At 45.3% G+C, this 11,587-nt stretch overlaps 1 long non-coding RNA gene across 1 annotated transcript; it reads right to left on the minus strand.

Moving 5' to 3' along the window:
* Nucleotides 1–9,142: 9,142 nt before the first annotated feature.
* LOC121583302 lies at nt 9,143–11,267 on the minus strand. The gene is made up of 3 exons (XR_006003487.2): nt 11,099–11,267; nt 10,742–10,889; nt 9,143–9,613 (listed from the first exon to the last, which is right to left on the minus strand). It is a non-coding gene; the product is annotated as an uncharacterized LOC121583302 (long non-coding RNA).
* Between the last annotated feature and the right edge of the window lie 320 nt (nt 11,268–11,587).

Here is an 11,587-nt window from a genome sequence, read left to right on the forward strand (position 1 = left end):
GCTCATCCTGTGTCTCCTTGACCTGCCGCCACTCCCCCAGTACTCTCTCCCTCTCCCTCTCCCTCTCTCTCTGTGTGTGTGATTGTGTGGGCGGAGACAGGTGTGCTGGAGTCAGAGCAGATCCCCACCAGCTGCAACCTGTTCCATAATCAAGACCTTATAATAATATGCCATTAAGCAGACGCTTTTATCCAAAGCGACTTACAGTCATGCGTGCATACTTTTTTGTGTATGGGTGGTCCCGGGGATCGAACCCACTACCCTGGCGTTACAAGCGCCGTGCTCTACCAGCTGAGCTACAGAGGACCTCTAAAAATACTCAGTCCTGCCACTTCCACACTGCCAGATCGTAATCTCTGCTCAGTCAGTCTACAGTTCTAGCCGTTTGTTACTATTCAGATCCTGTTGTGCCTGTTTTCCTTGCCTGACACTGTTTTCCTCTCCGCTACAGTTCTGCCCGCTCTGACTCTGGTCCCTGTCTCCAGTCCCACGTCTCATCATCCTGCTACTCTGTCCTGGATTCTCCACTCTACTACTCCCTTGGATTCCCCTCCGGACCTGCTCACCCTGTCTCAACTCCCCTCGCTCCAGCCGCAGCCTCCGCACCTGTTTTCCAGCAGTTTCCCCTGACCTGCACTCTATCTCCCCCCTGTGTCTCAATAAATACCTTGGTTACTTCATCCCAGTCTCCTCGTCTGAGTCTGCTCTTGGTTTCCCCTGTTCCACTCCACGTAACATGCAGTCCACCTGTGGTAAATTCAATTGATTGGACATGATTTGGAAAGGCACACAACTGTCTATATAAGGTCCCACAGTTGACAGTGGATGTCACAGCAAAAACCAAGCCATGAGGTCAAAGGAATTGTCCGTATAGCTCTGAGACAGGATTGTGTAAAGGCACAGATCTGGGGAAGTGTACCAAAAACATTCTGCAGCATTGAAGGTCCCCAAGAACTCAGTGCCCTCCATCATTCTTAAATGAAAGAAGTTTGTAACCACTCACAGACTCTTCCTAGAGCTGGCCGCCCAGTCAAACTGAACAATCGGGGGAGTAGGGCCTTGGTCAGGGAGAACCTTCCAGAAGGACAACCATCTTTGCAGCACTCCACCAATCAGGCCTTTATGGTAGAGTGGCCAGACGGAAGCCACTCCTCAGTAAAAGGTACATGACAGCTCACTTGGAGTTTGCCAAAAGGCACCTAAAGACTCTCAGACCATGAGAAACAAGATTCTCTGGTCTGATGAAACCAAAATTGAACTCTTTGGCCTGAATGCCAAATGTCACGTCTGGAGGAAACCTGGCACCATCCCTACGGTGAAGCATTGTAGTGGCAGCATCATGCTGTGGGGGATGTTTTTCAGCGGCAGGGACTGGGAGACTAGTCAGGAACGCAGGAGTGGCTTCGGGACAAGTCTCTGAATGATCTTGAGTGGCCCAGCCATAGCCTGTACTTGAACCCGATCGAACATCTCTGGAGAGACCTGAAAACAGCTGTGCAGCAACGCTCCCCATCCAACCTGACAGAGCTTGAGAGGATCTGCAGAGGAGAACGGGAGAAACTCCCCAAATACAGGTGTGCCAAGCTTGTAGCGTCATACCCAAGAAGACTTGAAGCTGTAATCACTGCCAAAGGTGCTTCAACAAAGTACTGAGTAAAGGGTTTGAACACTTATGTAAATGTAATATTTCCGTTTTTTGTAGATAATAAATTAGCAAACATTTTAAAAACAACTGTTTTTGCTTTGTCATTATGGGTTATTGTGTGAATAAGGCTGTAACGTAACAAAATGTGGAAAAAGTAAGGGATGCACTGTGTATCCCAAAAAGGGTTGTAACCACAGCTAAACCCTTTTTTTTGTGGTATATAGAACCTTTTATTAATGGAGGGCTTGCAGTTGAAGTATGACAACTCCTGGCGGCCATGTTGGAAGACCAACCTCATTAATTCTTCTGACAACAACAGCCGAGTGCTTACCCCAAACTGCATGATAACAGTGCCTAAAACGAGTTGATTCAACACCACAGGTATTGATATTTGGCTGCTCTAACAAGGCAGGAAAGACAAGAGGGAATAAATATGTTTACAGATTCCCCGCAATCATGAAACGCCATTGGTGATACCAAGATAAAACTTAAGAACTGTCAGAAAAGCGAAGAAACCTTTTTGCCCGTCAAGACCTGAACCCAGACAGCTGTCAGTAACGGGTCTACAACGATCATTTCATCACTGGTAAGTTAAATCTGATCGATTTTGAGTTTAGTTTAGCTGTTATGATAACCAGGTGTTAACAACTACAATAAGTTAGCCAAAATTAGCTAGCTAGACAGCTTGAAGTCTAGCAATTAGCATGTGTCGCGTGAGTTTAACGTTTTGGGAATGCCATTTTTCACCATAAAAACTCACCTTTTGTCACGCCCTGACCTTGGAGATCCCTTTTATTCTCTAGTGGGTTAGGTCAGGGTGTGATTTGGGGTGTCCATTCTAGGTTTTGTATTTCTATGTTCGCCGGGTGTGGTTCCCAATCAGAGGCAGCTGTCGATCGTTGTCTCTGATTGGGGATCATACTTAGGCAGCCTTTTTCCCACCTTAGTTTGTGGGATCTTGTTTCTGGTTAGCAGCTGTGTAGTGTAGCCTGCAGAACTTTACGTTAGTTTGTATTTTGTTGTTTTGTTCTGTATTCAGTTAATAAAGTAAGATGTTCGCATACCACGCTGCACCTTGGTCCGAGCCGTCTATCAACGAGCGTGACAGAAGATCCCACCACGAACGGACCAAGCAGCGTGGCCAGGAGGAGCAGACATGCTGGACACAGGTGGGGAAGAAATTCTGGACATGGGAGGAGATATTGGCCGGTAAGGGACCCTGGGCGAAGGAAGAAGCCCAGGCAGGACATCGTAGTTCAAGACCGCGAAGGAAGCCCAAGAAGCAACCCCAATAAAAATATGTTGGGGGGCACACAGGGTGGTTGGAGAAGCAGCAGGAGGCCCTGAAAGGGCTGACTGTGGAGGAGGAGGAGGAGGCCGCTACGATAGAGGCCCTCCAAGACCTGCAGCTCAGCACTCTGAGAGATGAGACCACCACCTTACGGGGGCTGTTAGCTAAGAGGGAGCAGGAGATCTCCCTTCAGAGGGAGGAGCTGCAGGAGGCCCACAGGGAGAAGGAGTCAGTGGATGCACTGAGAGAGGAGCTGGCCGGGCAACAGGAGGAGCTGAGAGAAGAGTTAACCCTCCAGCAGCAGAGCGTGCAGTCCTTAGAGCAGAGGCTGGCGGAGCCAGGTTTCAGAGTAGAGCCAACTCCCCACACTCGTGTTAAGGAGCGTGGGACCGTTCAGGCACCCTGTTATGCGATGATACGCACTGTGTCTCCAGTGCGCATTCACAGCCCGGTGCGCTTGGTGCCCGCGCCCCGCACTTGCCGGGATAAAGTGAGCGTCCAGCCAGGATGGGTTGTGCCTGCTCCTCGCACCAAACCAGTGGTGCGTGTCTCCAGTCCAGTACGGCCCGTGCCTGCTCCTCGCACCAGACCAGTGGTGCGTGTCTCCAGCCCGGTACGGCCCGTGCCTGCTCCTCGCACCAGACCAGTGGTGCGTGTCCCCAGTCCGGTACGGCCCGTTCCAGCGCCATGCACCCGACCTCCAGCGAGGGTCCTCTGCTCCACACCGGTGCCTAGTCCAGCTCCGGTCAACTGCTTTAGTCTGGTGCCAGAGCAGTCCGCTCCACCGGGGTCCAGTTCAGCTCCGGTCAGCGGCTCCACTCCAGTGCCAGAGCAGTCCATTTCACCGGTGCCCAGTTCAGCTCCGGTTAGCTGCTCCACTCCTGTGCTGGAGCAGTCCGCTCCACCGGTGTCTTGTCCAGCTCCGGTTATCTGCTCTTCCCCCATGCCGGAGCCATCTGCTCCACCGGGTCCGAGCCGGAGCCAGACGTGCATCGTGGGAGGACTGCCAAGCCGGAACCAGCCGCCAACCCCTCTCCAGGGTCGGGGCCTCCCACACCAGGGTCCAGACAGGGCTTGGTGCATCGCGGGAGGACTGCCGGACCGGAACCAGACGTTAACCCCTCTCCAGGATTGGGGCCTCCCACACCAGGGTCCAGACAGGGCTTGGTGCATCGTGGAAAGACTGAGAGGGGAAGCATCGTGCTGGGGTCCAGATCAGACCGGGTGTGCAACGGGGAGGCAGGAAGGGAGAAGAGGTTAATACCGACGTCTCGCCCAAAGCCGGAGCCGCCACCGAGGCTAGATGCCCACCCGGACCCTCCCCTAATGAGTCAGGTTGTTGCGGCCAGAGTACGCACCTTTGGGGGGGGGGTACTGTCACGCCCTGACCTTGGAGATCTCTTTTATCCTCTAGTGGGTTAGGTCAGGGTGTGATTTGGGGTGTTCATTCTAGGTTTTGTATTTCTATGTTGGCCGGGTGTGGTTCCCAATCAGAGGCAGCTGTCGGTCGTTGTCTCTGATTGGGGATCATACTTAGGCAGCCTTTTTCCCACCTTAGTTTGTGGGATCTTGTTTCTGGTTAGCAGCTGTGTAGTATAGCCTGCAGAACTTTACGTTAGTTCGTATTTTGTTGTTTTGTTCTGTATTCAGTTAATAAAGTAAGATGTCCGCATACCTCGCTGCACCTTGGTCCGAGCGGTCTATCAACGAGCGTGACACCTTTATAACAAAGCATTGTATGCCTCTATCACTGCAGACAAATGTAAGCCTACTATTCCTAATGTTATGAGTATATTGGATGGTGATTTAGGCTATTAATAAGCGCTTAGTGGCATAGGTTTATAGGCTATACAATTCTACTACACTTTATATGACTGGAGAAATTAGCAGAATCTTTTTTTAAATGATGGTAGCCTAGGCCTACTCTACTGACACTGACAACAGATCAATAAAAACGGCCTTGTTTTGAATGCAACCATGTAATCTAGGCCTATGAAAAGGGGGTCCTGTTGCATTTAGCTAACCCTTTTCCTAACCTTAACCTAATTCTCCTAACCAGCTGCCTAAATTCTCATAATCTGCTATGGAATGTAAAATGTGACGTTTATTTTACAAAAGCTGGATCCCTTCTAGCCATGACCATGAAAAGGGGAGACGCAAATTGTACAATATGACATCCATATAGCCTGGACAACATTATTGTTCAAAAAACTCCCGTGGTTATCATATATTCATATGATTCCTGTGGTTATCATATATTCATATGATAACCCAATGATAATTTGTTGAGAACTTTTCATAAGAGGACGGAAAATGTATGAACTAATGTATGAGTCTCCCGAGTGGTGTAGTGGCTCTGTCGTAGCCGGCCGCGACCGGGAGACCCATGGGGCGGCGCACAATTGGCCCAGCGTCGTCCAGGGTAGGGGAGGGAATGGCCGGCAGGGATGTAGCTCAGTTCGATTCCCACAGGGGGCCAGTATGAAAAATATAAAAAATAATGTATGCACTCATAAGAGCGTCTGCTAAATGACTAAAATGTAAAAATGTATGGACTAATGTACGGGATAGGACAACCTGCTTTGTTGACTATTGGTTGTTCAAGCCCAACAATAGATTTAATCGTTATATGACACTAAGACACCTGAATGAATGAAACACAACCAAACAATTAAGAGCCCTGATGGTGTAGGTGACCTGAAGAAGAGATATTGTAACATCAGGTGTGCTTTTCATTTGTTTATGTACTACTGTAGGTTCACCAGCTGACCCCATGTAGACTGGATTCCCACTGAGAAGATGAGCAACGCTGCAGAAGCATCAGTTTCTACTTTTCCAGATATGAAAGGAGACATCCGTCAATTATACGAGATGGTTGTTACAGTTGAAGTCGGAAGTTTACATACATTTAGGTTGGAGTCATTAAAACTCGGTTTTCAACCACTCCACGAATTTCTTGTTAACAAACTATAGTTTTGGCAAGTCGGTTAGGACATCTACTTTGTGCATGACACAATTAATTTTTCAAACAATTGTTTACAGACAGATTATGTCACTTATAATTCACTGTAACACAATTCCAGTGGGTCAGAAGTTTACATACACTAAGTTGACTGTGCCTTTAAACAGCTTGGAAAATTCCAGAAAATGATGTCATGGCTTTAGAAGCTTCTGATAGGCAAATTGACATCATTTGACTCAATTGGAGGTGTACCTGTGGATGTATTTCAAGGCCTACCTTCAAACTCAGTGCCTCTTTGCTTGACATCATGGGAAAATCAAAAGAAATCCGCCAAGACCTCAGAAAACAAATTGTAGACCTCCACAAGTCTGGTTCATCCTTGGGAGTAATTTGCAAACGCCTGAAGGTACCACGTTCACCGGTACAAACAATAGTATGCAAGTATAAACACCATGGGACCACGCAGCCGTCATACCGCTCTCCTAGAGATTAACGTACTTTGGTGCAAATCAATCCCAGAACAACAGCAAAGGACCTTGTGAAGATGCTGGAGGAAACAGGTACAAAAGTATCTATATCCACAGTAAAACGAGTCCTATATCGACATGTTTGGAGGAAAAAGGGGGGCTTGCAAGCCGAAGAACACCATCCCAACCGTGAAGAATGAGGGTGGCAGCATCATGCCGTGGGGATGCTTTGCTGCAGGAGGGACTGGTGCACTTCAAAAAATAGATGGCATCATGAGGAAGGACAATTATGTGGATCTATTGAAGCAACATCTCAAGACATCAGTCAGGAAGTTATAGCTTGGTCGCAAATGGGTCTTCCAAATGGACAATGACCCCAAGCATACTTCCAAAGTTGTGGCAAAATGGCTTAAGGACAACAAAGTCAAGGTATTGGAGTGGCCATCACAAAGCCATTACCTCAATCCTATAGAACATTTGTGGGCAGAACTGAAAAAGCATGTGCGAGCAAGGAGGCCTACAAACCTGACTCAGTTACTCCAGCTCTGTCAGGAGGAATGGGCCAAAATTCACCCAACTTATTGTTGGAAGCTTGTGGAAGGCTACCTGAAACGTTTGACCCAAGTTAGACAATTTAAAGGCAATGCTACCAAATACTAATTGAGTGTATGTAAACTTCTGACCCACTGGGAATGTGATGAAAGAAATAAAAGCTGAAATAATTCATTCTCTCTACTGTTATTCTGACATTTCACATTCTTAAAATAAAGTGGTGATCCTAACTGACCTAAGACAGGGAATTTATACTAGGATTAAATGTCAGGAATTGTGAAAAACTGAGTTTAAATGTATTTGACTAAGGTGTATGTAAACTTCCGACTTCAACTGTATATCCTGTGCTTTGGTCGATCTGAATGATTCTGTTGTTCCATTTGACTAGAGCACCTGCTCCTTGTTGTTATGACAAAAGTGCCCGCTTAAACAGTATGAATATATAAAATGTAATTTGGAACGTGTAAAATGCTATTGTTTATGATATTGTAAACATATTGTACTTTAATAATAGGCTATATTGTTGTATGGGTGAAATGAAAAGTATTTTGTCATCTCTGCTTTGCCCTATTGAATGAAACGTCTTTCTGATGGCCCAACTATTTTATTTCTTTACAGTGTAAATACATTTAACATAGACAATGTAATTGTTGTGGGAGTCTTTGGCAAACCATCTTCATTATCACAGTGGCACCTACAAGTGCCACTCAGACCTTCTTGGAGAAGAGTATCTGGCATTGAACTTGGTGGGAGTAGTTGTGTGTATTAAGCTAAGGATCCCATCTCCTGCTTTCAGACATTTCACCACCTAGATTACAAGGGTTGGATATGCACCAAAAAATGTAATGTTAGCATGAGGCATGCACAAAATCTAGTATAATGATTAGCCTCAAATACATTGTCTACTGGTATCGTTTTTAAATTGAGAACATATAGCTGAACAATATGTAAACAGTGTGTGAGCTATTCTCTGCTTCAGATGCACAATGTCAACGGGTGCATTGCAAATGCCCATAAGGCTTAAAGGCACTGCATGGTCAATCCGACGTCTGCATTGGCCGTGCAGCATTTACGGTGATATGGCCTCTGCAGAAATCAGGGCATTCATTCTTCTTGTGTTTCGAGGAGCAGTGCAGAGCTGTTGTGAAGGAAGTTGTCAAGGATGTGAGTTTGTGTTTATACAGGACCTCCCGCCCCCAACTACCGTCAACCAATCATGTCAATGCGGAGCTATATGGAGCCCTCCACATTGTTACAAAATTTGAGAGGCTCAAGGCGATGTGGTACAGAGCTCAATTTGGCCTCTGCGTGCCTCCGAAGGGTCCGCAATTGTGTCACACCATCCATACGGCACCTCCAACAACATTTTCGGATCAAGCATAAATTGGTTCTAATGCCATCATACTGTAGGCCAGTGGTTCCCAACTCCGGTCCTCGAGTCCCCACAACAGTGCAGTTTTATTGTAGCTGCGGACAAACACACCTGATTCAATTTGTCAACTAATCATCAGGCCCTCAATGAGTTGAATCAAGTATGTTTGTCCGGGGCTACAACAAAAGTGTGTTGTTGGGGGTACTCAAGGACTGGAGTTGGGAACCACTGCTGTAGGCCTATGGCTGCATTGGTGTTGCATGCCATTATCAGTTGCAAAATGGGTTCACATGGCTGATATCCTGAAAAAATAGTGACAATCAAATAAAACGAATTTGAGAGCTTATGACTGAACAAAAAGGTAACATTTATTTGAGAATACAACACAGAAACAGACAAATTAGAGCCAGATTCCCTTCCCCTCTTTATTGCTTGATTTTGATCTGTGATTAATCAACATCAACACTAGCTCATCTTGAATGATAGTTAAGTTAACAATTAAAACAAGTTTAAACACTTAACTTCAAACAATCAACACTATTTCATATCATTTCAAAGTGTACTAGTAAGTATCATTTTACATTTTAGTCATTTAGCAGACGCTCTTATACAGAGCGACTTACAGTTAGTGAATACATATTTTTATTAATTTTTTATACTGGCCCCCCATGGGAATTGAACCCACAACCCTGGCGTTGCAAACGCCATGCTCTATCAACTGAGCTACATCCCTGCCGGCCATTCCCTCCCCTACCCTGGACGACGCTGGGCCAATTGTGCGCCGCCCATGAGTCTCCCGGTCACGGCCGGCTGCGACAGAGCCTGGATTCGAACCAGGATCTCTAGTGGCACAGTTAGCACTGCGATGCAGTGCCTTAGACCACTGCGCCACTCAGGAGTACAAGTATATGTAAAGGTTAGACATTTTAGTAACAAGTAGGCTATTATTAGTAAAACATCATTTCAGGTGAACAAAAAAAAAGTCAAAACCATAGGTGGCCAGCCTCACTCCACTGATCCCTGATCTACTAGGTGAGCAGACTTCTGTTCCAGCCCAGCAATAGCACACTTGATTATTAACTAATTAGCTTTGATACATTGAATCAGGTGTGTTAGTGCTGGGCTGGAACAGAAGCATGCACACCCAGCAGGGTTGGCCTGCTCCAGTTGTAATAGGTTTATACATTGTGTGACTTTTAAACTTTATTTTTGTTCACAACATGTGCTAACATATACAGTAATCCATGGTATACAAGGATGGACTCTTATTCTCTTGGAACATTCATTGGGACCTCTTCATCTGCAGACAGGGTTTGACGACTTTCTGTATATGAGGACAGAAAACATCACAAAGAAACAGGCTGCATTATACTCAAGTTAGACAGCCCTGAATATTATATTACTATATCTCTCTGCCCTCAGTTTTTATCGCTAGGGACTGGAACTGGAGAATAGTTTCATAATGTCCACCCACAAAGTTACCTGCCCTATCGAGAGTAGCCTACTCTCCCTTCTCTGACAGCTGAAAGTGTTTGCTAATCCTTACACCCTCTTCCATGGCTTTTAGCTAGCTACCTACCTAGCTACAAATGCATTTGGAGTACAACGATAAATACATCAAGATAGATAACTAGCTAATATGAAGTTAGCAAGATCTGAACAATAAAAGACATGCTGTTTGACAAGCATCAAGGGCCAAATCATTCTAATTCATCTGCTGGTCAGACAAGCCGGTTTATTTTCAAGCTGTTCCTGTGATCTGAGGGCATGTCAAAGATGATCTGAACTCATGTTGAAAAGGTTAAAAGGAGAACTCAGGTGCGGAACACAGAGTTCTATATCAGACCGGCAGCTTTTACATTAGAAGTTGATTAGATGTACATTAACCCCCTTGGTGTTAGTTTCCTAGTTAATTAGCCACCACCATCTCATGCAACCAATCATACACATGAACAGGTGACATTAACAGAGACACCACCACTTTGATTCAAGTATCTCTAAATCATCTCAAGGCCATGGTTACATCATCACATACTGTACCAGTACTAGTCTGACTGCACATAGAGCTCCCTATCAGTATTTTTACGGATGGTTTCTTTGTTTAATCGCCTGAGGGTTGACTTGTGACATTAAATGTAAAGTGTCACATACATTTGACATAAGAAAATCTATGGGCGCTTCTTCTCTGACACTCTTAACATGAGCAAGGATAATTCAAGCACAGAAGGTCATATTACCATAATTAGCAGTTGTTATCATCAGCAACCATTTCCTTCAGTATGGGTTTATCCATAGCCATCAGAACTGAAGTTTAATACAATGGCCTTTCCCACTGGGCAAAAATTGGTTGAATCAACGTTGTTTCCATGTCTTCAAAATAAAAAAGTATCTGATGATGTTGAATTAATGGCTGCCTTTCAAACACATAAAAGACACACCCTCGTCCACTTACCCTCGCCTAATGCCCTTGGGGGAATCCCCGCGCCCATCTTTGCCGTCGGTCCAAACAATTAGCCAAGCAAGGGAAGTTGGCAACGTAAGCCCCTCAGCCCTCGTTTGTGATCGAGTTTGCGAGTGTACAATTCTGTCCACTCCGGGGCCTGAAACACTCCATAATTAAATTTGCGATAATTGTACATCCGCTAAGAAAAGTAAGCCAAAACTTAAAACCAACATCAATATTGAGGAGTCAACATACAAGTGTGCTACTAATGCACATGATCGCATAAACATGTATCGTAAAAGTAATTATGTTTTTGTTTGGTTAGCTTTTGGAAACGTTAGCTAGTTCCCCTGACATCACACTTACACATTGTAATTTTTGATTGACCTGATATCGTCAGATGGCTAGCATTCGATGTCTGCGAATGCATTGTCTTTTAGCCAAGATATGAAATGCAATCATAATTGACTGTAGCGCATTTAAATCACACACAACAGCTACCGGTGGTTCCATGATGACTGAAAACACAACCGTGGGACGAACAAGTGACACATTTCCGGGCAAAGGCGATCCATTTAAAATTAATTACTTCTTCCCTCGCCCCATGCCCTGCAAGTGTCAAGTCATGATACGTCATCAGAAGCTTTTACGTGTTTGAAATGCAGCCAATGTTTAAAAAAAAATCAACGTAAGGGAATGTAGTCTTTTTTTTCACCCAACCTTTAAGCGAAATGCAATGACATGGTGATTTATTTTGTTCATTTCACGTTAGTTGACAACTCAACCAAATGTAAATCAACACTAGACGTTGAACTGACATCTGTGCCCAGTGGGTTGTTTCTCATTATAAGCATA

This window comes from Coregonus clupeaformis, chromosome 15 (assembly GCF_020615455.1).
Source record: "Coregonus clupeaformis isolate EN_2021a chromosome 15, ASM2061545v1, whole genome shotgun sequence".
In the NCBI taxonomy this organism is placed as follows: Eukaryota; Metazoa; Chordata; class Actinopteri; order Salmoniformes; family Salmonidae; genus Coregonus; species Coregonus clupeaformis.